The 27,339-nt window shown below is 39.6% G+C and overlaps 1 protein-coding gene across 2 annotated transcripts in view; it reads right to left on the bottom strand.

The window, feature by feature from the left end:
• Window positions 1–20,569, bottom strand: part of CNTN4 (contactin 4) — an 809,034-nt gene extending 788,465 nt beyond the window's left edge. The window contains exons 1-2 of one of the 2 annotated variants that reach the window (XM_072941736.1): window positions 19,110–19,278; window positions 1,222–1,285 (exon numbers count right to left, since the gene is read on the bottom strand). The gene's annotated coding sequence lies outside the window, so the exon portion shown is untranslated. Of the gene's footprint in view, window positions 1–1,221; window positions 1,286–19,109; window positions 19,279–20,519 lie in introns of those variants that run through there. The other variant, XM_072941737.1, reaches the window with a different exon arrangement.
• Window positions 20,570–27,339: the final 6,770 nt, after the last annotated feature.

Below are 27,339 nucleotides of genomic sequence, written 5' to 3'. Positions count from 1 at the left end.
TGGGGAGACGGTGACTTAACCAATGCAGTCTTCTCATGAAAAAAGATCAAGCAATTCATTGGAAATGGGGGGGGGGGACCCACAAACCACAAAGATGAGAAAGACAAAAAGAGTACATAAATCCTATTAACAGTGAGGTGAGGCTCCTTTAATTGCTAACACTCCTAATTAGGTAAACATCAAAAAATATCCCACATAACCATCTAGTCCTGGATTTCCCTGTCTTGATGAGGTATAGGTGCACCATGGTTGTGTAGCTTTCCCAAAATTTCCATCAGAACTTTCCATGAGGAAGATATTTCTCTCTTCTTTATTTTGTATTTCACCTTCTGATAAACCTCCATTACTCAACAGAACCTAAATAAATCTTCATTGCTTGCAACCATTGGAGGACAAACCTCCATTACTTAACAGAACCTAAATAAATCTTCATTGCTTGCAACCATTGGAGGACAACTAAAAGGAAGAAAGGTACTCCTTGATGAGCTTTCAACCGTCTTCGAAGTTTTATTCTCCCCTCCTCCTCTCAACCTCCAAATACACACACATACACAAAAGAGACAACAGGCCCCAAGTGGAGTCACTTGTGTCATGCCCCATGTCAGCATCAGAGACTTAAGAGCAAACTTAATTACAGCTTCAGTCTCTCTCAGCAATGGAATCTTCAACCAGCTCATCTGGAATTAACTGGTCTGCATCAGTGAGGTAATCTGCATAGTACAACCCCTGCCATCCCTAAAGAAAGGTGACCTTACCACAACTAAGCCACTTTTTGCTGGTATAACTTCCCTGTTCCCACTCCTTCCTCACTACAAAAGTCTTTCCTTTTGTACAGTTCAAGTTCTTTTCTGTTTCCTACATGGAATTTATGAATCGTTGAATAAAGCCAATAAGATCTTTAAAATTTACTCAGTTGAATTTTTTTTAACACAGAGCACTTATTTTGGTATATCAAATTAACCTAAATTATTATTCCATTCAAAACAATTATGTGCTAAAGAGCTAACACCATCAAGTCTAGAGCTATAGAACTACAAGGTGCTCAGTAAATCTTATTAGTTAATGATTAAATAAAGTCCACAGGACAAAATAAGTATTAAATCAATATTTCTTAATTATAAGGCATAAATCTACTAGAAACCCAGATCTCTACTTCTTTTTATGCAGAAAGTACAAGAAAAGGTGCCAGATAAAGGAACCAAAAGTTGAATTCACTCCTACCTTTATTTACTGAGTGAGCACTCCAATACTAGGCACTGTGAGACACACTGAAATGCTCCATGCACTGAGAAAACACACAAGGAAGAAACACAGCCAATTATTTCACACTCTGATGGGAGATATGGATAAGAAAACATCATAACACACAAGAGATATTATTATTCATTTTCCATCCTATCAAATTAGAGTCTGGGGGCTCTAAGTAGATGGAGATCACTCAGTTCCTAAAAAGTGTTCACTGGTGAACACTCCATTGAGGCAGTGAATTGTTTAATATTCAGACATTCAACGCCACAGTCAGGGGATGCTTGTATGCCATGGGAAGGGCTTCTGATAACAACACAGAGTCACAATCAATGCCGAACATACCGATCAGAAGAGAAATCCTAAATATGATGAAATTTTTAAAAATTAAGACACACATAGACACACAAAACAAAACAAAACAAAAACTGAGGGACCCAGAGGTCTTAGTAGAAACCTATGCAGACAATGCTTTTGAGAAATGCATAACCTAAAAAAGAGAAAAGCATCTATTTACCAAGAAAGCCATCATTACCTAAAACTGCTCCATTCTAACAACATACCCAGTTGACCTAAGAGGCACAGTTAACCAGGGTGAGAAAACAAGTGAGAGCAGGTCCTGATACTAGTGTCTTCTTTCTCACTGCTACCCGGTTCACACTTTTTAGATGGATAACTTCTTCCCCTCTCCTCTACTGCTTCACCTATCCAAAATTTATCAATGGCTTGGGAACTTTACCTGACTTCTTCTGGCATACTCTTAGTCAAAATACCTTGTCAAACCCTTGTAAGTAATTCTCTCGTGATCTGCTTTCTTTGTGCAAGCTATTTGGCAGGGAGAGTCCTCTGACTTGCTCCTCCTGATCCAACAGCCTAGGGTTTTGTCTTCAGGCTTCTCTGCCTTCCTAGAATTGTCAAAAGTTTTCCAGGATTCTCAGCTTTGACTAGCCCACATGTTTAAATTCTTTTAATCTGTTTATATCTTTAAAGATTCAACCAGGGCCTCATCAAGAAGCATTAATTTGGTCCATGCACCTTCTTCCGTGCTCTTTATTGCTACACGTTTCAGTTCTACTTAGAGTCGGGATGACCTCCGCTATGATCCCAAGCATGGTTTTTGAAATGTTGAGTGGTGCAGGACAAAAGCTGTAAATCTGAAACTCTAACACTCATCATCTCCTAGCCCCAAAACACAAAGTAAATTCCTAAGGAAGTTTCCAACAATAAATCATCTTATGTCAGCGACTAATTAGAGTCAGCATAAACTACAGTATCTCAATAAATCTTGTGAGATGTCAGTTCAGAAACATTAGGTTGTGGGTGGTGTGAGTGGACATGGCACTGCTGGGTGCAGGACTAGCAGAGCTGCCCATCAGAGATATTAGAGGGATGCTGAGCGGCAATGGTACAAAATCTGGACCAACCAAAGAAAGGGATCCTTTAGAAAAGGCACCATCTCAAATTGCCTGCATATTGATCAAGAAGGATCTTTCTAATGCATGAAGATTAGCACAACAAAATGATTCTAATGGTCAATTGCAATGATGCAAAATAAAAGGGAAAAAGCTTCTAGAAGCAGGCAGAGCTATGTCACAAATACAGGCTCCATGAGGAGGAGAGAACAGAGACTTTAGAACTGAAATAGCTGCTCTGCCAATTATTAGTTATTAGGCTTTTTATTGAAATTCTTGCTCTGCCAGTTATTAGACCTTGAGACGCACTCAGCCTCTCTGAACTTATTTTTCCACAACTGTAAAGTGCAGATAATAACGCCCACCTTGGAGGGTTGTTGTAAAGATTAGAAATCATGAATGCAAAGATTCCAGGCATATTATTAATGCTCAATAAATGAGAACTATTATTCGCTGTTAACTTACTATACCTGACTGCAAGTCCTCAAAAGATCAGCTGGGTTATCGCTTTAGTAACCAAATCCAGAGGCTACCCTAAGCTAAGAAGGTATATTCTTGGTACTTTCTATCTGCCGCACAAAATCAAAGACCAGTTTTGACTGTCCAGTCATGGAATGGTCTTACCTGTAGTACTTAATACGTCATAATATAACATGCAACCTTGTAACTGAGAGCCCTTAATGAGCTCTTAGAGCTGGAAAAGGATGGGAACAACAACCAACCATGACCTTGCACAAGGATGCCTAATATAGCTCTTCTGCCTGGGTATGCAATCACTTGTAAGGCTGTGTGATAATTGCTAACATTGACAGATTATAGAATGAACTTCTGCTAATCACCATGGGGCTATTAAATTCAATTCAAAAGATATGAAGACCTTATTTGGAGAAGGTAAATTGTGATCAATTCAATTCTTTGGAGGGCAAACTGGAAATAACAAGAAAAATTAAAAATGCAAAATACACTGATTTTTGACTTAAGAATCCCAATGCCTCTTTCAAGCATTTACTCTACGGATACACTCATATGTTTACAAAAATAATGTTTATCTTAGCAAAAGCCTGTAAGAACATAAATGATGGGGAATGAGAGTCTAGTATTATGGTCTTCGTACAAGGGAATGATACTGAGTAGTCACTGGCAAGCAGCTATGCATAGACTGATACCTAAGATTTACCTTTGAAAGAAAAAAGGATATACTATGCCATTGTTTTTATAGTAAATATTTAGATATCTTTTTTATTTAATAAGTATATACATATATGCCCATATATAATAAATATCTCTGGAATGATAAAGAAATAATAAAACATTGCCTCCAGGAGAAAGAGCTAATAGAAGGTGATAGAAAGGAAGTTTAGTTTTGACCAGATACCCTTTTATAACTACTAAAATGCACACTCACAGACATATAACCTTTACGGAAAAATAATTTAAAAATACAAAATGTTATAAAGGCAAAGTGAAATTGGAAGTTCAGACATTATCCAGGGAAACTAAACAACATTAATAGCCAGTCCAAATCAATGAAGGTCCCAGACCCTCCTTCTTCATCAGAATACCAGAATGTTTTTTCTTTAAATAATATGGATAATTACCTTAACTCTTCATGTCAACAATGTAGACAGAGGCTGTATACCTGAATTCTTCATTTTATGAAACAGAAACTCTGCCAAGTGAAAAGTTTGACATTTGCTTAAATTCTTCAGTGAGGGGCTTCATATACAGCCCAAGTTCTACAGTGACCTATTTTATAATTCTTCAGAACTAGAGGACACACACCCCTAGGCACATAACTTTTTACAGTTGAAATGACATATTCACTGTATTCAGTGTTGTACCAACTTCTAAGCCTTTGATAAGGACTTGATCAAAAAAGAAAGAAAGGGAAAGAATGGAGGGGAATCAAGGGGAGAGGCAGGAAAAGGAGGAGAGAATAAAATAGACATACAATTAAAATTCCCGCAAGTCAGTCAGCCTAGAGTTTCGAGTGACTTGAGACACCAAGATAGCTTCTCGAAGGACAGACAGCCTTCTAAACCAAGAATATGACACTCTTAAGATTTATGATCTCTGGACAAGCACGCATAAGCTAAGCTTAGATAGTAATCCACGTTCATGACAGCCATATCCATACAAAAAAAAAAATACCTATTACCTGAGTGCCTCATGTATGATTTAAATACTATGGAAATTAAGCACATTTAAAAACTGGTAAAGTGTGAAGTCAGATAATCTCACACTTGAATGTGGCTAAACTAACTTCATTTTCCCAGTGTTACCATTTTCCTGCATCATTCTCTTCACAGCTTTCACTCCTGGCGCTTTCCTTCCCAGCCGTGGCTCAGGCTTTCCTGACCGATGACGATTCAATCATTTATGTATTAAGTCAAGTTGTGACTCAAGCTCTTCCTTGCCTACTGTCCCTTTACATGTTCTTTCCTTTGCCTGGAATCTTCTTCCTGGTTATTTGTATGGCTAGCACCTTCTCAAGTTTTGGGTCTCAAAATTCATATTCACCAAGAAGCCTTGCTTTACAATGCCATCAAAGGGACATGCTTCCTACATTCTTCTTCAGTTTAGCACCCTCCTTCTCTCATTCAGAGCACCTAATTCAGTTTATAGTCATTTTATTTTAAGTATTAATTATTTAACACTTTTTTCAGTCTCCCCCACCAGACTCTAAGCTCCATGAAGCAGGGTGCATGTCTGACTATTTTTCTACCCACACAACCTAACTTGGCCCTAGCACTTGGTAGTAGTCAATATCTATAGGTGAAATGGATGAATGAATTCGAGGATATTTCATTCATGTTTTTCTAAATGACTAGAAAACCAAAGCCATACTCGAAAACTGATAATACCACAAACTTGCAGGGAGCAAGAAATTCCACTGTGAACTTTTCTGTGTTCCCATTTACTCAGCATGGCATTTATGAAATGGCCTGATTCACGGGGCCACATCACCAGTGTTATTCTCTACCCAACTCTTGGGGCATCCTTCACATTTCAGTCTGTGAAACTGTTTAATGAAAAGACCTTGCTGTCACAGTCCCACATCCCTAAGGTCCACTCATACTCAGGAATTTGCCATTCTCTGAACACGCCATTTCTCGCATGATCCCATGCCACTGCATACACTATATCCGTTTTCTTCAGTGTTCTTTCTAAACCCAACCTGCAAAGTCTGTCTGTCGTTCCACTTTATTTCAAGTATAAATTCTTCCTCATAATCTCCTTGTAACTCCCACCATAATATCCCTCTCCACGTTGTAAATGGAGTATTCTTTTCACACCACACAAAGAGCTCCTTGAAAGCATATTATACATGTGTTTTCATATATATATAATAAGGATACCAAAAGCCTACCCTTAAAACTGGCTATGTAAGAACTCACTAAAGCCTCATCAATTACATTGATGGGTAAGGTGGTCGACATAGTACTCGAGATTCCTGACCTTGGCATAAGCAAAAACGGCTTGAGATACTCTACCACTAAGGGCTTCAAGAAGAACATGATGAGAATATGTTCTCAAGAAATGAAAAAGCTTCCTTACAATGATTTTCTAAACCACTGTCTATTCCACCAATGTTGACCATATTCTACCTGAATTTCTGGTGTGAGTTATAATGGATGAGAGTTATATATCTACATATCTTATCTACCCCACTAGATTCTGATCATGCTTTGGACGTTACTACTCTATTGTACCTATTTTTAAACCCTGTACTATTGGGTGCTTAATATATAATTAGCATGTTGAGTATATTTTACAATGAGGCATAGCAGCTGGGAACCACGTAGTTCAGTTAGTTAAGAATATACCTATCAGCCTTTAATAAGAATATAAATCACCTGAGAAAATAAAGATTCTGATAGGTCTGGCATGGGGGCCAAAGTTCTGCATTTTGCACAGACTCCCAGGAAATGCCCATCTATGGACTCCAATGATATGAAAGTCTTGGGCAAATGTCGTGTATGAGTGATACCCTGTATGAGTGACAGACCATACCGCTAGACTGTGTACACAGGCCCCACTAGAACCAATGCTCTCGGTCAGTGAGAAACACGATATATAACATCAAGGCTCAGTAGCAAACTCTTATTATCCCTGTTGGAGGGCAACTCATTATATTGTTTTCAGATATGAGATAAATGGCCCCTCCACCCTTCAGTTACTCAGTGCAGGTAATTCAGGTAATTGGGAGTGGTGAAACCTAGAAATGCAATTGTGTTTCTGTAGCTCTGTCTAACATCTAAAAGGCCAAGAAGCCAGAAACGGCAGGATTTCTACCACCCTTTCCACTGAAAATGTATATTTCAGGACATTCATGACTACTTGGTCTGGTGCTTCCAAAGAATCACTTAGAAACCGTAGTACATAGTTCATTCGAGGAATAATCTAATGACAGAGAATACCAGCGCATGAATGATTAGAAGCCTACAGTAAAGCTGATTTCCATAGAAAGCCAAAACTTAGATTCTATAGGATATAAATTAATGGATGGAAGTCTGTCAATGAATTAAGATTGTAATGTGAGTTAGCTTAGTAGATGCCAGGGGAAAACGTAAAACACAAAGAAAAACAATAAATGAGTTCTCACTGTATGTGTTAGAAATACAGAAAGAAAATATAAAAGTAATTAAAACCCTAAGTAATGAGGTTAAATGATGAACTATAAATAAAACAATATATAAGTACTGTTTGAATTCCATAAACCTGCACAATAAACCTAAATAAGGAAAAAGTAGAGGGACATTCAAATCAAACTTACTAAAAATGTTTCATTCTTTAAAATTTTTTCAAACACATGGAAAGTAAAATAACATTAGCTTATTTCTCTACAAATATGTAAAATTCCTTCCTTGCACACATATTAAAATAATACACCAATCATGACTGTTACGCTTATTAAGTTTTGAAATTCAGAGTACCCACCAAGAGACAGATATTCTCCAGAGTAAACAGAAATTCATTCCCCAATACCATGAGTATTGCAAAATTTTTTAAATTGTGTAAATCTTTTTAAAAATTTCAAACACATTCAACTGAAAGCAACTCATTTTATATTTTTACTCTGTCACATGTCAGCATTTCTCTTTGCAGCATGGCGAGATGGGCTATAGCTGAAGTAGAAAGAATACAGATGAGAGCCTATTCAGTAATTCATTCTTTTTAATAAGTGAGACTCTTGACCATAGCCAAAACCATTTCTCCAAAATGAAATCTCAAACAGTGCTAATTGCATCTCAGTTCTGACACACCAGCTCTCTGTAATAGTGAACCATAAAACAATACGCTGTGGAAATGTTGCCTTCCCCTGTTTCCATGCAGTTAAGGGAGATCACATTGTCCATCCACGGACACAGGAGCAAACGTACATCACTCTAGGGAGCATTTTAAAAGAATGATATTTCAAGTTTGCAACTTATAACTTTCATATATTTCCCCAACAACACAGGTATCATACTGAATAAATACATCAGGAGAATAAGACATAATAATAAACTCAATTTTTAGGGATGGTCTAATTATGTGCCCGGCGCCAGGCCGTGCATATACATGATTAACTCATTTTAGGCTTCACAACCCTACAAGAATTCCCCCCTTAAATGAAAAATGAAACAGAGAGGCTAAATAATTTGGTCTTATCGTCCAAATTCACACTTGGTAGAGCCAGAATTTGAATCATCAAATCACTTTCAATCACCAAGTCTGCCTACAGCCTTTCTTTTACATCATGTAAAAGAGTGTTTCCATCTGGGGAGGTTGAAGCCCAGCTTAGAACATGGACTTCATTATTATGGGGAGTATATTACATTATGTTCCTTTTCTTAAGAATTAACCTTAATATATTGATTTAAGGAGCTACATTATAAGAAAATTACTAAAATTTGTAAAAGCTCATTAATTCAGAAGAACAGAAGACCGCTGCTTTGAATAACAGCAACGTTTAAAAGAAAAGTACTAATTTCAGTTACAGCGCATAATATAAACTACAATATACTGGTAAATTGCTACCAATAAAAGAATTGAGTAGAGTTCATGGGACTATGAATTCACAATAACCCCATGTTACAGAGCGCATATCCACACCGTACCCCACCTCAACAGTATCTAGAATTGAGGCAATGTCTCGAATTCTGACCCTTCGGTTTAAGAAAGAAAACAGAGTTTTTAATTAGGTTCTAGCAAATGGTGAATGAGACCTTGAAATGTGCTGAAGAAAACAGAAGGAACTTTCTTATACAGTGAAGATCATGTACTCAGAGGACAGACTTTTCAATGAAGTTCACTGCACTGCAGGCAAGGCAGCCGACCTCCCCCAACAGTAACACAGGAATCTTCACAAACAGGCTGTGGCTGCAAAGTGTGTCACAAATACGTGTGACAATGAGATCAAAGCAGGCTGTGTTCTGCTTCTGCTGTACCTCAGTACCTCAGTACCTCAGTCAGGCAGCCGGGGAAGGTGAGGCTGAGAACAGTGAAAACGGATAGGAAACATCTACACACTGTTCTCTCACAGAAAAGGTGGGGAGAAACGGAGGCCCTTCAGAGTCTCACTCGGAACTATTCAAATTACTAAATATAGTTTGAAGGGCATGTATGCTTGATTTTTCTAGTTCACAAATGGTGAAGCAATAGCAAAGAGAAATGGCTAGTTCCCAAAGCCCGGGATCACACATGACCAGCAGAAAACAGACAGAGGTCACTTAGCGTGGGAACCGACGTTCCACCAGCAGTTGATGGGACCCTTCTGCACAGGCTGGTGTGACATCCATCGTCTCCACAAACATAGAAAGCATCTCTACACACTATGCTCTGTGTAAACGGCCAAGATCACAGATAGCATAGGGCTAATCTGCTTAGTGCTTAGAATGTGCTATGTACACTGTACTCAAGTATTAAACGCCTATCATTCAATGTTCACAGCATCTCTATAAAGTAGACATAATCAACTTCACTTCACAGATTTTAAAAACTGCCTTTTAGGGGTTAAGAACATGTTCAAGATCACACTGGGGACAAGTGACAGAATAAGCCCAGGTGGGTCTGATGCAAAGGCCAACGCTCTAGTCCAACTACTAGACTAGACTCGTCACAGTGACCTGTGTCATCAAGAAGTAAATCACATCTAGCCATGTGTTTAAAGGGAAAAGTAATATAATTTACATGGATTTCCATTAAAAAAAAAACCACTATTGTTAGATTAGAGACAAACCTCTATTTATCATTAGTTAATTCCAAGAATTCTAGATAACTATGTTTTTTGGTATAATTTTTACTAGGAATTAGAAGTGTGACTTAAGTAAATACTATCTCTTTAAGGATGTCATTCATCTAATTAAATATAGTACGTACAGTAAAAGTAGTGTTTGGACTCCAGTTAATTCACTAATCTGCAAGGTGTCTAGAATCAATACCTAGCTAATAGCTAATCAAATGAGTCATGAAAGACAAAAATATTCATATTTATATCTGGTAGTTGAAGAGCAATCATAATACAGATGACAATACAAATTTGTACAACTTAAAATGATGGCATTGTGCCTAAAATCAAGCCCTCTAAGACATATTTGGGGGGGTTTGCATGCCTTTTTTTGGGGGGGGTTGATTTTCTTCTCCTCCAAATGGGACCCAACTCAGCAGTAGAACACTGGTTAACACTTGTCCTCAATGGAACTTTCCATGACAAACCTCAAAGGCATAGTAACATGAATTGTTGAGGTTACATTAGTAAAATTGTGCAGGGTACAAAGTATTTTTATACACAACAGTTTAGCCCAAAGGTGTGGAGGCTATTCTACTGTGGTAAGAACAAGGGAGATTATGGATGCATTAGTTGGAACCTCAAATTCATTAGGGAATCAGTGGTGCTGCCATCCTAACGCTCACTTTCTCATGAACCAAATTTCCAGCCCAGAAATGCACCACCTGTTTTTAATTAGTAGTAAAAAATATGTATTTTAAGGGTAATGAGCTGATACTGACCTTGACCAAATATGGAAAATATTTTCTCTCCTCAAACCATGAAAATGGTTGTTTCTGGCTTTAGATAAGAAGGAAAAATAAAACCCTGTCTAAAAAACACAAATCTTGCAGCCAACTCTTGCTTTTTCAAGTAGCAAACACCAAAAGATCTTTCTCAAATATTTCCTAATCACTCTGACTTGTTTGTTCCACTTACCCCAAATTCCTGTAATATCATTAATGCTCCATGAGCATGTATTTTTGGAGTTTAATTATATTTGTTGGTGCCTATCATGTTTTAGGCAAAAGATAGTCCAATATGAGTAAGATTGGTCAATTAAAAACTGTTTACTAGAAGCTTACTGGGATTTTCTAAGTACTCAGTACTAGTATTCAGTACTAGAAGGTACTAAGTAGTTTGCATGCAGTATTCCATGTAATCTTCACAAACTGCTGCACCTTTAGGTACTCCCCAAATATATGCATGTGCCCATCAATAAACTGAATGATTTCATTTACCATGTCTTTTACTTATCAAAACAACTCTACAAAATGCATATTATTCCATCATATAGCTGATGAAACAGAAACCTAGAAAAGTGGTAATGTGTTATCATACATACTAACAGAGCTAGTACAAAATGGATTTAGGATCAGTAACAAATCTGTATGTCTTCAAATTTGAAGTTCTTATGTTTCAAGAAACTCACATGGTACTGACTGACACATGAAATAACTATTACAATGTAGTAGGTAGGGTAATGACCTTGTCCCACTTTGCGCAGGACTTTCCTGGTTTTAACACTGAATGCCCAGCATCCTGGGGACCCATCAGTCTTAGGATGCCTGGGAGGGTTGGTTACTTTCATGACAGGTGTTGTACATGGGAAATGGCACAGGAAAAACACAACAGGAGTACACACAGGGAAGGGAGTCATTCTTTGTGCCTCAGTTGCACTCAAGAAGCCTTAACAGAGTGACGCTTGACATGAGCGTTGTGCAAACTATAATAAACATAGTGGGGAAAGACAGCTAGGGTGGACCAGGCAGACAGGGGATGTCAACAAAAGCAAAGAAAAAAATCACACGACAGGTTCCAGGCTGGCTGACTAGACTGGGACAGTCGGGACTGCGGGTCTGAGGAGGGGAAAACAACAGGGAAGTATGATCAGAAAAAAGATCACTAGGAGGGACCAGAGTAAGTCTCGGCAGAGGGAATTAAGCACGAGGATGCGGTTTTACTTCCACCATCCTTCACAGCTCTACAGAGAGAGACAGACTCTGAAGAAATGAGAGCTTGGCTTTATGATCTAGTGATGAATATATGTGTCTGGGTAGGACTTTGCCAAGTGATTTTTGACTGGAAGTCTGATTTATTACAAGCAAGTGGATGTGTTGCTAGGAACATAACCAAAGTAATGCATCGGATGAGTTCAGGAAAATACAAAAAACACAAAAACAAAAACAAAAAACAAAAACACATTTCCATACCATCCATATACTAAAGTTGTTCCCTTGGTCTCCCTGATCTAAAAAAATCATTGTTCACTGCAAGTATAGAAATTTAAACCAAACCAGCTTAAGTCAAAGGGTAATTTATTAATTCAAAGCACTGAAAAATCAAGAGGTAAACTCCCTTTAATCATAGCTGGATGAACGGGCTCAAGTAACATTAAGACCACGTTTCTCTCTGTCCAGCCTCAGGGTTTCATTCTCAAGCAGCAGGTGATGTGACCCCCAGTAGATCTAGGCTTTCTTCTCTGGTGGCAAGACAGCTGAGCAGTGGCAGACTGACACCCCCTGGTTCTGATCTCCTTGTTCATAGAAACTGGTTTAGGACATGCACGGAGCCCAGCTGGAGCCACTGAGAAGCCGCAAAACATCTCCTTCTTTTGCGGTGGTTCCCTTTGGGCCCCATGCCCATTCCGGAGGCAGTTACTGTGGCCGGGGAAAGCCAATGCTCTTCCTTAAGTAGAAGAGCATGTTCCAGGCCTTAAGTAGGAAATGGAGTTCACCAAGACCAATGAGAACGGGATAGTACCAGACAATAAACTATTATTCAGTGTTAACAAGAAATGAGCTTTCAAACCATGAAAAGATATGAAGGAACCTAAATTAAGTGAATGCTACTAAGTGAAAGAGGTCTATCCAAAAAGGTTACATACTGTATGATTCCAGTCACACAGCAGTTTGGAAAAAGGTAAATCTATGGAGATAATTAAAAGATCAGTGTTTTCCAGGGATTGAAGAAGGAAGGGAAAAAAGTATAGACAGAGCACAGAGGATTTTTTGGGCAGTGAAAATACTGTGTATGTTACTATAAAGATGGATCTATGTCATTATACATTTGCTTAAACCTACATAATGTTTAGCACCAAGAGTGAACCCTAAGGTAAACTATGGACTTTGGGTGATTAAGATGTGTCAACGAAGGTTCATCCTTGGTTTTAAAAAAAAAAAGGGACCACTCTGGTAAATGATGTTGATAATAAGGGAGGCTATGCATGTGGTTCGGGAGATGGGTAAATGGAATATTGCTGTTTCTCCCTCTCAACGTTATTTTCAACTTAAAACTGCTCTAAAAAATGAAATATTAAAACAAACAAACAAAAAGAATGGGAAAGGGATAGAGACCAACATTAAAATTTATACACACACACATACACACACTCCTTTCTGCACACCTAGAGAGAGTGAAATGGAGAACTAGCTGGTATCCCACACTCATTCATTGTATGTGTGTGGCAGAGACTGGCTAGTTGTTCACCAAAACATGTTTTACTTTCCTCCTGGGCACTCAGTGTGACTGCATTTCTGAGCTCCCCTTCAGAGAGGAACGGCCATGTGACTGAGCGCTGCCCAGTGGAATGTGGGCAGGGGTTGTTATGACCGCTCCCAGGTTGGGCCAAAACAACCTCCTCTGAAACCTGTCAGGACATTTCTTTACTCACACGCCATACACCTTGTCTGAACTAAGAGGACTCTGGGGGGTACTTAGGAGAGGATAAAGCCACTAAAGGGTAAGGGAACGGAGTCCTTGAATGACTCCATGGAAAGCCACTACTATGCTGTGAGCCCTGAACATGAGTGAGAAGTATAAACATTTTTTAAGTCACTGAAAATTTAGTTTATCTGTTACAGCAGCTAGAATTAGCTTTTCACAAGGCCCTGCAGGATTCAGTTCTTTGGGACTGTGAAAACATGATAGTAAGCAAGTTTAAACCTCTCCATCATTCTAACCCCATTAAATCATAAGAAGGGGCTTGAAAGCACCACACACACACACACACACACACACACACACACACAAATGGCATGGATGTGAGGGAAACTGGAAGGGAGAGAAATTTAGCAAGAAAAATAAAGCAAAATGAACAGGGACTTTTGAGAAAGAGTTGAATGATAAGCATACAGTGCGTCTGCCTCCTTGCAATGGTAAGAAAATGTGTGTCTTCTCATTAATGAATTGTGAAGATGCCACAGATACATACAGAACAAGAAGGAAAAATGACTCTCTGATGTGGAAACATGAATTGTCTGGTATGCTGTCACTGTTGACCATTTATTTCCACTATGGCCACTGGGAACTGCAACAGGCATTTCTGTAGAAGACAAATACACAGGAAAGGTGATATGAGGCAGAGACTGAATGGGACAACCGGATGAGAACAGCCAGATGGACCATTTTGGTGAAGGATACTAGGATTACAGATAGAGGTCCCTTTAGTCACACAGGAAACATTAAAACAGTTTTGCAAAGCTGAGCGAACAGGGGGAGCTTTCTTGGGGGCTGGGAGTTGGAGGTGTTGATGAACAGCATTGCCTTTGATCAAAAGGAAGGTTAGGACAGAACATTTTAGTTGTGAACTTACCAGAAAAGATATCTGCTTAGGCTAAGAAATGAACAGGAATTTATCTTCAAATACTGCAGCATAAAAGTGGTAGCCCAGGATTCCCCAAATGAAAGCTTAAATAATGGTTTAAATTCAAGGAACGAACCCTGGCAATGTGTTTATCAGAAGTGAAAAAACATTATCATTTCCAGGGGGTGGGGCTGGGTGTCTGTCTTCCTTTAACCATCTGGTCTTGATCCTGGTAGGCACTCAAGATAAACCAGTACCATATCTAATTCTACTCCAATATATTTCACATTAGATGTGATCTTTCATCTTCTTCAGGATTTTTAAAACTCTTCTTCAACTTTCTAATGCAGACAAAAAGAAAAGGTGGTCCAATGGCTACAGTAGTAAAAGTATTGCAGCAACAGCAAAAAATGAGTTTACTGAAGCTGTTAAGAAAGTCAATTCTAGAGACAGAAAACTGGGTTCAGTTCCCAGCCCTGACACTTCCTGGCTGTGTTTGGCAAATGATTTAACTTCTCTATGCCTAGCTTTTCTCATCTATACAATAGAGACAATACCACCTATCTAGGAGACCAAAGTGCTTAGATAAGTACCTCAGAAACAGTAAGCACTACATATGTATTAGCTGCTTCTATCATTTTTTCCCCTTATATTTGATCCAGTTTTTCTGCCAGGAAAACCAGGGGTTGGGGGAAGAAAAAGGAAGTAACATTTATTGAGCCTGGGGGAAATATCAGAAATAGTAATAGAATGCCAGACAATGATGGCTGTTCCCCAACCATTTCTTCTGTTCCCTGAAAACACAGCTAAACTACATTTCCCAGCCTCTCTTGTAGCGAGATATACACACACACAACTGAGTTCTGGTCAATGGAATGAAAGCAAAAGTAGTAAGGATGACTTCCAGGTCTGGGCAGCTAACATCCTGCAAGGCTTTCTCCATCCTATGGCTCGATGCAGATGAGCACGGTGAACCTGCTGAAGATGGCAGGAGAACAGGATGCATGAAGGCTGGGTCTTTTAATCACACCTTGGAGGAGAGCTGCCAGGATCACCCATTTTGGAACTTTCCACAAACGAGAAATGCATTTGTTTTGCCTGAGACAGTATACGTTGTTTGGATTCATTTGTTTTAGCTCTTAACCTACCCAATCTAATTTAGCCAAACATACCCATACTTTCATGTTTAATACCTACCATGATGCTTTGAAATAAATGTTATCCCAATTTTATAGCTAAGGAAAGCTCACATAAGTTATGGAACCATCTTGTCCAGCATTATGAATGGAGTAAGTGGTAGGAGCACATTTAGGACCAAGTTAATCTGCTCCAAGGTAAATGGGCTTTCCACCCTCCAGCCAATACTGCAACATAGAAAGCGTCGTTCCTTTTCTCAGTTATTTACTCCTTAGTTTCCTCACTGGAACTTTAGCCTTTGAATGAAAACTTCATTTTTTTAAATCTGTCTATCCAGTATTGGAGGTCTAGGATGACCCCTAGATCACATTCATCTCTTATGCCTCATTTCATCCACATATGAGTCCATGACACAGAAACAAGTGCTCTTAACTCTGTTACAGGAGACACAGATTTCTAGCAGTTTTGCAACTGGTTACAGTATCAGAGATGATGAATGACAGAGCCAGAGATAAGGAGAGAAAGGTAAAAACAAAATCTCAAACCGTCAGTGATCTCCAAAGAAGGTGTACAGCCCAGAGGCTCTGCAAAGCAATCCACTGGAATACAGAAAAATAATATTAGGACTTCTGTTTCATAAGTCCTGCTTTACTTATCTTTCAGTTTCTTTCTGGGTATGTTATATAAGTAATATATCAACATAAGAGGATATGCCTGCAATTTATAAATAACTTTTAGTGATCTGTGGTCATATTTTCTCCTGATAATACATAATCAAAAAATATAAAGACAATTAAGTTTACGTTAACAAATCTGGTCTCCTTTACCAGAGTTAAAACACTGTGTAATGAAAAAAGGAAACAACAAAACTTTCCACATCTGTGTACACAGACATCTTCCAGCTTACCCTATGAAATAGATTAATTTAATTAAAATCACATCAAAGCCTGTTTTCACAGGAGATTAAATTCTTCAGATAAAAAGGGAGATTGAAACTAATGTGTATTATGTCCATATCTTCAAACAAAACAAAAAAGAATCCACATTGAATCCATGGTCAGAAAAACTTGGAAAAAAATCATAACTATAAAGGGGAGTTTTCTGCTGAGCAGCTTAATTATCCAGGTTATCTTTATCTTTAAGACCTAAATTGAAGTAACAGCTGTCCTATGTACCTTTCAGAAGAAAAATTCTAGTCAAAAGAATTAGCACTTAGAATTAGAAGACCTATTCTGAATAAAAAGGAGACAGAACTAAGTAAAATAAGTAGATGGTAAAAAAAAGAATTCAATATTATTTGAAAGGCTTGCTCTCTCTTCACTCTTAATGACCTACTAGTGTGAAATGACTATAGAAAGAGGTACCAAACTGACTGGAGGAGACAAAGTCCCTCAGGTTAAAGGAAGTGAAAAGAGTTTGTATAAAGGTTGCAAGTAAGGACACTTGCCTCTGTTGAAATTTCCACAGGGTCTGACCTCTGCCCTTAAACAAGTCCCTTCTCTTATAGTCTTAGCACATAATTTAAATAGGTCAGTTTTTCATGCTTTCCAGCAAACTCGCAGGGTCCAGACTGAAAAATAATGAGGCTTACATTCATGATCCCTCCTCATCAATCCAGGGCAGCTGAAGCCAGTTTAAACACACAATCAAATAAAATCAATAGCGATGGATAAGGTGGCAAAAATCGTATTCCCATGGAACCTGCCTTTGATCTTCAGCGATCTTATACTCTCAGCATCTATTGTGTTGATTCACACAAGCCTTGAGTGAAATCAAGATGAAGATAGCAAGAATGAAGTGATGGGTGAAATGTAAGTTTTCTCATCAATGCCATGAAAATAATTTCAAGGTGTCTGCCTAAGTGGCACCAGGTTCTTTTTTCATCCACTTGGGCAGAGACAGAGAAAACAAACTTGCTCATCAGGCGGACTGGCGATGCTCCTGCGTGGACCTGCCTGCACGGAAATCTAAGTCTTTATGCTACTGCTCCTCTCTCTAAAGGACATAAATCATAAACCTCAAAACACAAAAAGAAAATCACATTCCAAATTATTATCATAAGTTTCCAAACAAACCGGTTATATTGAATTGTTCGTTGAAATACCCAGTTCCCTTCACAGTGAACTGCAGGAGCTTCCCAAGCAATTAAAAGACACTGTTATTCTGACAAAGATGTCCCCGCCCCTATGTTGATTCCAGTAGGAAAACCAGAAAAAGTTCCAGAAGCATTCCTCCCAGGAGCTACTTCTTGCAAACAAACCTCCAACACATCCCAAGATTCACCACCCTCCTCCACGCGGACCACCCACGCAAGGTGATCCGTCACACTGATTCGCCCCATAACTACCTCCGCAAGCCTCCTGACTCCAAATCTGGAGACCTAGACCAACAACCAGCCTCCTTAGCTTGCCGTAGCGCTAAGCCGCCTCCTTACAGGAGCTTCGCTGTGTTGCAAAATGTTCTCATGCATCAGACGCCTTGACTGGCTCTGAGAGATTCTGGAGCCCCCGTCCTCCTACCCTCATCTCCACACGTTTCATGAACAATAAAGTATATACGCGAAGCACAATGAAAAGCAATACACGCAGGTTTTGAGCACCCGCCGTTCCAGAAGGAGGGCGAGCGGGTCGGTGTCTGCCAGTGCCTGGCGCACATCTCGCTGATGTCTGTGTCCAGGGAGGATTCGAGGCGGTTGCCTTTGCCTTGCAAAAGAAACCGCAAATCCCCCTGAAGTTGCTGGAAAATGAACGCCACCCTTACAGGCTCCCTGGGCAGAGCCAGGTATGTGCCACAAGAGCGCAGACCTGGTCGATGTGGTTTGCTGCTGTACCCCCAGGGCTTAGCACTGAGCTTGGCACACAGTGAGTAACCCCCGACATCAGCGTCTGTTCTAACAAGCGTCTGTTCCACCACGGCTGCAAGGTCCTGCTCTTTCAGTCCCAAGTCCCTTCAGATCCCAGTCCAAGTTCGCCTTCCTCTCCTACGTGCCGCTGCTGGACACTCGGAGCCCCGGGTACCAACACCAGAAGGAAACTCTTGCCAAGAGCCGTGCGTCAGGGGTAGTGCGCACGGAGACGGGGCAAGAGCCTGAAGCAGTTGGAGGAGCTGATTTTAAGGGTTCCCGGAGCATTACGGGCTCTGAGCTCCTCGTTTTGCGGCTGCCTCGCAGCGCGACAAACTTATTTTCTGACTAAGAATAAGAAGGGTTGCCGTGAGGTGACGGAGGCGTCGTCGGCGCCCTGCCTCCTCCAGAGTTCAGCGCGCGCGCTGCGGGCTGACTGGACTCCTCAGGGTTACAGGCTCAGGGCGGTTCGGCTCGCAGCCCCTGTCCGGCCCGGCAGGAGAGGGCGCCCCGACTAGCCCTTCACCCGGCAGCCCCCGAGGACCACGACCGTTTCCCCCAAACCCCAGAGCCGGGGTGCCGGGGGCAGCACGCACCCTGGCTGGAGCGGAGCCCGGCAGCTCGCGCCTCACTTACCTGAGCACCTGAGCGAGGCGCCCGCTACAGCTTCGGGTGCGGCGCCAGCACAACCCGAGGGTCCCAGTATAGCGGCGAAAGCTTCTTACTTGCGACCAATCCTGGTGTTGAACCCGGTGTTCTGTCTGGTGCCGCGCTCCCCTCCCTCCTCGCGTTCGCGGCGGCTCCAAAAACCCGGCGCGGCGGAGTTCTGGCTGCCGGCGCCTCAGCCTCAAGGAGCGGCAGGCGCGCGGGGAGGGCGGGCGCCGGCGCGCAGCCAGGCTGGGCATGCTCAGTGCGCGCCGGGGGAGGCGCGCGCCCGGGCGCTACACCTGCCCGGCCCCGCCCGCGGGGGAAGGCCCCTAGACCCCGCGAGCAGAGCTGGGAAGGGGCGCCTCGCCTGAATCCCAAGCACCCGAAGACCATCAGCCGGTTCCCGTGAAGGGATGTAAAGGACGTGCTGCTTAGCGATGGGGAATATATCGAAACCGTGCCGCCTTCCTTTGGAACCCAAGTATCTGGGCGCAAGGAGGCGCGACCTGCTCGGATACCCCAACCTATAGCCTCCAGAAGACACGGAATTCGGGGCATCATTAAGACGTCCTGGCCAGAGAAACAAACCCTTCTGCTTTGGGGGCTGAGATGTGCTGAGTCCAGGAGGATAATGGGGGGGGGGGTGGTAATGACACTTAACTTGAGAAGCCGGAAGAGGGGGCTTTTGGAAGGTTTTACCTCACGTACTTAAGAGGAGGACACTGGTCAGACAGGTAGCGTTACCAACCTGGAGTCTCACCCATACAAGAGGGCTTGTGTGAGAGGAAACAGTTACGATGAAATAGGTACAAGAATCCATTTGACCTGTGATTGGGCACATTGAAAGCTCTGTTATTCAAAAACATGTGCTTTGGACACTGACGTTGCCATGGTCATTCTACATTATGCATTTCTCGCAGAAATGGCTCTTTTCACCCAAACTCCAAACTTCAGGGTAACCGTAGAGATTGGCAGCAGTGCCCCAGCTCCTCATCAGCCCTGTGCAAAGGAGTCTGACAGGCAGAGGAGAGCCAGCCTTGAACTCATCTGGAATGCATTTCCAGCAATCCCAAGAGGGGCTGGGTTCCTCTCCCAGGGAGAAAGCCCCAGGGGCTTTGCTGAACCCGGGGCTTTGCTGAACCCTGGTCTTCCCGAGCATCGAGCACCGCTCAGCAGTTCAGGGATACATAAACAACTTCTGACCATTTACACAATCATGTAAACCTACCCTGACATCTCCATTATGTGGAAAAGACGTTAACTGGAAAACTATTTTTAAACTACTGTAGTAAGCAAACACGCATTTCCTACAAATATATGCAGCTGCCTCGTTAGTTCACACAGTGTTTCATGTTTTGTTTTAATTCCTATTCAGGAAGTGAGCAAATTCAGACTTACAGGGTATTGTTGTGGTCAGAATTTTCACCACTTGAAATTCCATGGCTTGCCTTGTTGCTGCAATTAATGATAAGGAAAGGAGATTTTGTTATTGCCGTTTTCCCCAGATTTCTTGATTGCTTAAACTTGGAAAGATATTTTGAACTCCCTCCCCCACGTTCTGTGGTGTGTTTAATAGAGGAACTTTTGCAAAATGGACATATGGACAATGCAAATATTTTCCATGGCAAATAACTAGTCAAGATGAATTGTTTTTACTCACTTTAAAGGCTTTTGTGTTTCTGCCAGAAACATGACTTGTAATTTTTTAAGATTATTTTTCTACCCCTACTCAATTAAAAATAATTTTTTTCAGTAAATATATATGACAAAAAATGCCTGGCTACAAATTCTTCAGAAAATATTCCTATGTACACATGCATACCCTTAACATGTTGAGGGGAAAAGTGAAATTTTAGAAGCAAAACAAAATTTCAAAGAGAAAATAAAGTAAGTTGTCACAGTTTCCCAGAAAGACTACAAATTGAAGCAATTTTCAAAGTTCTATGAAGATTTCAGACAAAGTCCCTTAACAGTGTTTCTGAATTTCAAATCAAGGTATTTTGTTTGCATTCTTCCCTTTGATTTTTCTTCTGTGTCTATTATATATACCAGGCCTTGTATTCTTGTAGGTGCTACAAAACTGAAAATGACCAAAGCTTAGAATCTTCTACATAGTTCACCATGTAGTTGGGAAAACAGACATTATGTATCAGGAGAGACAGATCTGGGTCGTGTTGAGGGGATGTCAGTTAAGTTATGAGAGGCATTTTTTTCACCAACAGAGCCACACCAATCAAACACTAAGCTTGGTCAGCACCTCTCCAACTTTTCCCCCAGAAGAACAGCTACTAGTTTAAAATACAACAGATAATCCAGTCCCTTTTTTCCATCCCACAGAAAAATCATGAAGCTCACTGCCTCCTCTGCCAAGAAAGGAAGCCTCTCACTAAAGCTCCAGGATTGGGGAGTGTTCCTGGGAGAGCAAGCCCCTGCTAGGAGACAAGAATGGTTTATTTTGACGACAACATCCTCACACGTGTGTCCCCGCATATCCGGGACTGGCTGGGTGTCAGTTTCTTGCTCAGGGAAGTTGTCACTGGGATTCTCTGGGGGGAAATGTTCCAAATGAATCAATTAACTCTGCCAGCAGCAAGTTTAATACCACTGCACTGAGTCCCTACTCTGTATCAGTGCATGAATGAATTATTGGTGCTCATGTAATTTGCAAATAATGATCATTATAAGGCAGTGGAAAATTTCTCCTATCCATTCAGCCTGGGTAGCATCTAAATAGAGACCTGCAGTAACCTCCCATTCCACCCCTCAGAATAATTATTTACACACATATGTGAAGTTTTACTTCCAGGTCTTTTAATATAGGAGTATCTATGTGGACACAAGGTCACCTCTTACACTCATTAAACCAATCTGAACAGAGTCTGATAACTCTTAAGGGAAATCAAGCTGAAAGTGCTTTTGACTTTTTGGAGACATGTGCAGAATATATCATCAGGTTAGACTCAGCATGGAACAGTTCTGAAAACTCCAGAAAGGGCATTTCTCTGACTTCTCTTATTACTTCTTCCCCACACATCATGGGGATTTGGTGGACGTGGCTTTAATATAAGAGGAAGAGCATCACAGGAAAAGATACATGTCTCTTCTGACCACATCTGATTTGATTTGATATTCTTCTTAAACCTTGAACCCAGGGCTGTTGAGACAAACTCAAAAACAGCACCTTCTTTGTTCTATATGACTTGATAAGGGCAGCCAATGGCAGGGATGCCTCCATCAGATAAAACATATCTTAGTTTTTTAATTAATTGTTTATTTTTATGTATTTGGTGTCTGGAGAGATGTTTAGGTATGAAACACCACTTGTATACTATCTCCGTTTTTAAGACTAGCTTCAAATTCACTTTAATCAAATGGATAAAGCAGTGCTTTTTTTTTTTAGAATTTTGTCATTTGTTCCATGTTGAAAAAGAATATGCTAAAACAGAGCGCAGGTAAGGACTTTCAGACTAGCCTCCCTAAGTTTCCTCCAGTGCAATTGTTTCAGGTGACTGATGGATGCTTGAGCTTCAAACGAAGGACATCAGAATAATAAAGGCAGCACAGTGGGATAATGGTAATTAGCACACAATGGAATAGTTAATTGCCATGAAGGTTGTGATTCAGACTGACAGAGTCAGAGTAAACTAGAAACCTGACATCTCAGCGAAAACTCCTTTAAAAACAGGGCTGTGAGAATCCCCTCAAATTAAACACAATAAACTGGAATTAGGAATCAATCCACTGGGCTCCCCTCTGCACTTTTCCAGATTTTATTCCACTCTTTATACAAAATGCAAAAATAAAAGTTCCAGAGGTCTTTCCTTTGCAAAAGTATTTACAGTTGATTTTTATTGTTCACAGTAGTTATGTTCTGTAACGTATAGGGGAACACTGAATTAGTGAGTGCTAAACTATTGCTCCTAGGAGAAATAAAGAGTTAGGTTCCTGTGAGCCTCTGGTGACAACATTTTCATTAACCAATCAATACAAAAACCTTGTTTTATGTGTGTTTCTGCTTAAAGGCATCAAATTTAATATATATTGTTGATCCACTAACATTGAACTCACAGCCAACAGCACTGTAACTCATTCCTGAACAATGCTCACCTAACACATGTGTTCCCTCTGGAAGGCACAGCACAGAGACTTCTTGCCCTTAGGAACACTACATAGCACTTCAGCACTACACTTTGGGCCATTCTAAACAGCAAGATCACCAATAAAAAGCACAAGTGTGGCACCAAATAGACTGCAAAAGGAGAGTTTACAGTATAAGAAATAAAACAGGAAGGCAGAGCACAACCCTTTTAGACTTCAACTGAGAAAGAGGGCAACTCAAATTTTTCACTGTTCTGTGTGTTTCCACAAATGACTGCAAAGTGCCACAAGTATTGATTCTGGAGTTACAAATAAATTTTAGCAAGTAGACAAATTTGCAAATATGGAATCTATTAATAATAACAATGACTATACCAAATATCTCCTTTACATGTCTAGCCATATTAATCCCTATGGTATGTGATTCAATTTACAGATATTCAATTCACATTTGTTCATTTTAGAAACACATTATTGTGGGAAAAAATTATATTTTGTACTATCATGACTGTCTTCTGCCAGCTTCCTTCAATAAATTATACGTTACAATCACACAGGAATTTTCTATATATTACAGGGGACAGTCGTTTTTTGTTTATTCCCAAAGTGGATTTTGGTATTTTTGTTGTTATCATTCAACATTACAATTCACGTAATTGTCCACAAAGTAGGATAGTTTTAAGAGCTAAGGTAAAGTTAATGGCAAAAGAAGAGGAAGCTTAGTGAAGTGAAAGGTGTATCTTTATAGGAATTGAGAAAACTGGGTTCTGGTCTTGGCCCCAGGCAATACGATCATAGGTAAGAAATAAGACTGACAGTTATCTATGGGCAAGGGTAGACGCAGAGGAAACCAACCCATGGGCTGAAATGAACAAGTCAGATCCTTATTATCAATATTTTGTTCTATTAACGGGACTTGGGAAATAAATGAGTCATATACAAATCCTTTAACAATATTGTTAAAAATTCAGATTTGAGTTTTCAGTCCATGTTAGGAAGTTTTATAAGATGGTCCCCAGCAATCCATGCTTTCTAGTATTCATGCCCTTATTTAATTCCTTTCCTTTCCGCTGTTGGCTAGACTTATTGATTCACTGTTATTGATTCACTGAAATGATGGATGTCACTTTCAGAATTAGGTTACACAAAGACAGTGGCTTCTATCTTGGATGCTCTCTCTCCCTCTGTCTCCTTGCCAGACATGAAGGGACTCAGCCAGTCAATGGAAGGGCCCCCATGGCAAATAACCAAGGCCTACCAGATTCATTAGAGGTAGATCTACTCAGGCTTACCAACAGCTATGTGAATGAGCTTGGAAACAGATTCTGTACTCCCAGGAAAATCCTGAAATGACAAAATCACTGGCCAACAGCTTGACTTTGACTTCATGGGAGACCCTCAGCCAAAAGCATCCCCATGAAGAGGTACCTAGATTCAAGACCAATAACAACATTGGTTAATTAATGTTTGCTCATTTAAGCCCTATATTTTGATGTAATTTGTTACATAGCAATGGAGAGCTAACATGCCCCCAAGATATTTGGGGTTTGATAAGTTTGAGGTGGAGCTTGGATATGTGCATTTTACAAACAAATCAAATGATTCTGATCCACGTGGTTCATGGACTACTCTTTAGTAAACTGTGGTACTTGGAGATGAAAGAGTTACCAAAAAATTAGAGTTCATCAAATAATACATTTTTCATTTTCCTAAACAATCAATCTATACTCACATAGCATAATTAAAGATTTTCTAAAATATGTTTAATGTTGTACATACTGTTTAAACATCATTTTCTTCACTTATAATGTGCCCTGAAGTTTTTTCCTGTCACTAAATACTTTTCAATGCCCTAATTTTTAATAGCTGCTTAATACTCCATTTTAGCATATTCTACAAACTAATCAATTCTCAATCGTTGAACATTTAAACTATGTATGTTCTCCCATGATAAACAACTCTTTGATAAACACATTTAAATAAAATTGTACACCATCCTTAATTATTTCCTTAGAATAAGTTCCTAGAATAAGTACTGTGGCCCTGTTCATTCTTAATTATTAGATTATTTTGGGTAGATATCCATTATTCCAAGAATTAAAGATAGGAGCTCTAGGTATTATAATAATTATAATAAAAGGAAGATTCAAGGCTAAACTCTGCATATGTAAGAACATAGCAAGCAGACGTAAAATGCATCATTTAAAGCACAACAAAGTCCCAAGTCTCCATCCTACAGGTTCTCAATGGCCCTTTGAATGAAAGATTCACTAGAGGCAATTGCAGCAATATTGCAAGGGCAGGATTCAGTTAACATTTTAATTGGAGTTAGGCAACAAAATCCTCTAGAAAAATGATGAACACAGAAATGGGTACAATTTAAGCACGGGGCACCACTCCTAAGAATATAGACTACTGGGCTCACTAGGTTCTTACGTTCTGCAAAAGAAAAACTCATTGCAATATTTCTAGTAAAACTCATATCTCGAGTACCACTCATTTCACCAGGGACTAATCACTGCTACCTTCAATTATGCCAATTAACAAAGCTTTTATCATTGATCTTCAATAAAGTTAATTGAATCTCTTGTGGATTTCTGATAAGAGGCTTTCAGATGCTAACTACGCAAGTCTGGAATATGTATTCCTGAATAGAAAAATACAAATGTTAATCAAACACAGCAAGAGGGTAGGTAAAACCAACACACACACACACACACACACACACACACACACACACACAGAGTCATCAGCCATGTATCACACCACTAAGCCAACATTTTAAATAAACTAAATGCAACATAGCCAAGTTGTTCACATTTTAAGTTTGATGTTTATTGCTTTGTGTCAAAATTTGTGCCAATTTACTCTCTCATCAGTACTATATTTTCCCAGTTTCCTGCATACTTGCTAACTCAGTAATATAATTTTACTTAGACTCTAATCTGTGGACATAAAGTGTTTCTCATTTTTTTCTTTTCTCTGTTACTAGTGAGGTTCCATTATTTATATATTCATTAAATGTACTTTATGAAATGCCAGTTTATGTTCTTTGTTCATTTACTTGTTTGAAAATTTATCTTTATCCTAGATACTTGTCAAAATTTTCAGTATATTTAAGATAATAAAATTTGATCTGCTGCAAATATTTTTGTTTGCTTTTTAAATTTAGAAATACATATACATTTATATTTTTGTATAAGTAAGTAGATTTATTACATTTTTCCTTACATTTCTTTTTTCAAGCTTTACTGGGATAAAACTGACACAACGTTGTGCAAGTTTAAAGTATATAATGTGATGATTTGATAGATGGACATATTGTGAAATGTTTACCACAATAAGGCTAATTAACAAATCTTCATCTTACATAATTACTTTTGTTATTGTTATTAAGTTTTACTTCTCTAGCAGCTTTCAAATAGACAATACAGTATTTTTTACTTTAGTCACAATGCTGTATATTTGATGCCTAGAATTTATCCCTTTTACATTTTACATGACAATTTACATTCCCCTCAGCAGTGACAAGGATTCCCTTTTCTCCACATCTTCACCAGCACTTTATATCTCTTGTCTTTCTGATAACAGCCATTCTAAGAGGTATGAGATGATATCTCATTGTGGCTTTGATTTGCATTTCCCTGATGATTTGTGATCTTGAACACCTTTTCGTGCACCTATTGGCCATTTGTACACCTTCTTTGGAAAAATGTCTATTAAGTTTCTTTGCCCACTATTATTATATATTATTATGTCTATTTTTTAATTTCTCCATTCAGATCTGTTAGTATTTACCTAACACATGTAGGTGCTCTGATGTTGGGTTCATATATATTTACAGTTGCTATATCCTCCTGATGAATTGACCTCTTTTTCATTATATACTGACCAATGTTTTCTCTTGTTACAGTGTTTGACCTAAAGTCTATTCTGTTTGATATAACTATGACTACCCCTGTTCTCTTTTGGTTTCTATTTTCATGGAATATCTTTTTGCATCCCTTCACTTTGAGACTCTGTATATCCTTAATCTGAAGTGACCCTTCTGTAGGCAGCATATAGTTGCTCTTGTTTTTTCATTCATTCAGCCACCTATACCTTTTGGTTACAGAATTTA

This window comes from Vicugna pacos, chromosome 17, assembly GCF_048564905.1.
Source record: "Vicugna pacos chromosome 17, VicPac4, whole genome shotgun sequence".
NCBI classification, from domain to species: Eukaryota; Metazoa; Chordata; class Mammalia; order Artiodactyla; family Camelidae; genus Vicugna; species Vicugna pacos.
The sequence above is the reverse complement of the archived record's forward strand: the minus strand, read 5'-3'. Positions and strand labels throughout refer to the sequence as shown.